Genomic DNA, 1963 nt, shown 5'->3' on the forward strand with positions numbered 1-1963 from the left:
TTTTCGGGCGTTAGTTTCTTCCCACCCACCGTCCCTCCCGGTTCATGTGTGTGCACGCACGCGCCATCACTCGCCCAGTCCGCGGTGATGCATACACACACGACGTCACGCATCGTAACCATCATCAAGGCATCGTTGTGGAATCGTTGTTGAAGGGGAATGGGAAGCGTGGAACGTGATCAGTGATGATTGCAGCGGACAATCCCCAACGATTGATAACACAAAGAACGAAGCGAGTGGGGCACGTCGGTGGGACATGGACACGCATACAGAACCAGCGGCCAACATAGCAGCAGCAGCAGCAGCACCATAGCAACGCACACGAACGAAGGCGCGTTGTTGCGGGGTTGCTTTTGTTTTGCTCATCGATTGGATGGCTGGCGCTGCGGCTGCGGCTGCTGATGATGACGATTTCGACCATGACACCAAGCAGCGGATGGGCAACGAGAATCAATGATTTCGACACGTCGTCCTCTCCGGTGTGTGCGCGGACGAGGAAGGTTTTTATATATATTTGGTCGTTGTTGGCGTATCGCATCTCGTCGGTCCCGGTGATTGCTTTAATTCCGTCTCGTCACCTTCATCCTCATCTGCCAACCATGGGGTTTATTTATTGCCGTTGCTCTCTACCTCGCACTCCTTGCGCCTGCCAAGGAACGACCGAAGGAAAGGATTACCCCGTTTAAAGAAGTTTGTACTCACTTCCACTTTCCGGTGCGTCGTACACGCTCGCTCGCTCGCTCGCTCGGCCACGGATTTCGTTGTTGCTGTGTAGCCGTCGTTGCTTGCTGGTCTTGCCGCTGCTGGCCCCGGGGAGGCCACGGTTTGACAAACTCGACGACGACAAACAACGGATCTCAGCGGGGGGCGCCGTCGATTGAGTCATACCATCACGTTTGCCTCACTGTTTCCTAGCGATACACACCACTACAGAATTCACGCTCTTCACAAGGCAATGCTATGAAATGCGGAGAAACACGGAAAGCAAATCTCGCCCAACACACACGCAACAACCTTCGAGAAGCATCGAACAACAACGGCGTACCAGGGCGTACCCCACAAAGAACGAACGAACGGTGATGCTCTGGCCTCTGGCCATTCGAAGGAATCTCCCCTGTGTGTTTTTCCCTTTCCCTTTCCACGCACGCTCTCTCGTTCACTTTCACGGCCGAAACCCCCTCATTTTGTTGACTTTGATGATTCCCTTTCTTCCCAATCCCCCACCCCCTCCATCATTCGATAACATTTCCACACCAGAAAACGGATAACCACAGGAAAACAGGCACTTACAACAACCAGATTTCGGGAACATAATTTTCAATCACCCTCCCGTACGCACAAACACAGTCACTCTTATGCAAACAGCACGAATTACAACAGCGATTGCCAAGGAATGCGAATTGCGCTGGGGTTTTGCACTATTCCACACACTGAAATTCCTCCGAACAAACCCGCGCAGCTCCGCCTTCCAACGCTATTGTTTCACGAGTGCGAGCTTCTTCTTATTCTTCGATGGGTTTACCATTTTCCAGGGTTGCAGCCCTTTTTCCGCTTCGAAATGTTGTTGAATTTCTTTTATTTAGGCAAAATGCTCATGTTTTATCGTTCATCACTGTACAATTTGCTTCGTCGTTTACATCACTGCGGTTTCAGAAGTCGGTTTGAATTAACAACCGTGAAAACCCGTTCAAATAGTTTTTTGGCAAAACCACGATTTTTCCGGGATCTTTTCTAACAGCACTTTGTTTAAATTCGTCTCACAAACACTAAAAAACTTTACAGATTCCTTAGCCAGTTTGAGTTTAGCGTAATTGTAAAGGTGACCAGGTGTGGATGGGAAAGTTGGCCAATAAAGTTGGTAACGAACATTACAACAATTGGTTCAATTTATTTTGACTTTCCGATCGTCTCTTGGCGTCACAAACTGAAGAATTTACATCATTTGGATTCGGATTGTAGCACC

The 1963-nt window shown here is 49.4% G+C and overlaps 1 protein-coding gene across 8 annotated transcripts in view; it reads right to left on the reverse strand.

Annotated features, from left to right (window-relative positions):
* LOC125950980 (RING finger protein 44-like) overlaps window positions 1-1474 on the reverse strand; it is a 50969-nt gene extending 49495 nt beyond the window's left edge. For 6 of the 8 annotated variants that reach the window (XM_049679419.1, XM_049679417.1, XM_049679416.1 and 3 more), the window contains exon 1: window positions 703-1474. The gene's annotated coding sequence lies outside the window, so the exon portion shown is untranslated. The remainder of the gene's footprint in view (window positions 1-702) is intronic. The other 2 variants (XM_049679413.1, XM_049679414.1) reach the window with 1 other exon arrangement.
* Window positions 1475-1963: the final 489 nt, after the last annotated feature.

Source organism: Anopheles darlingi, chromosome 2 (genome assembly GCF_943734745.1).
Source record: "Anopheles darlingi chromosome 2, idAnoDarlMG_H_01, whole genome shotgun sequence".
NCBI classification, from domain to species: Eukaryota; Metazoa; Arthropoda; class Insecta; order Diptera; family Culicidae; genus Anopheles; species Anopheles darlingi.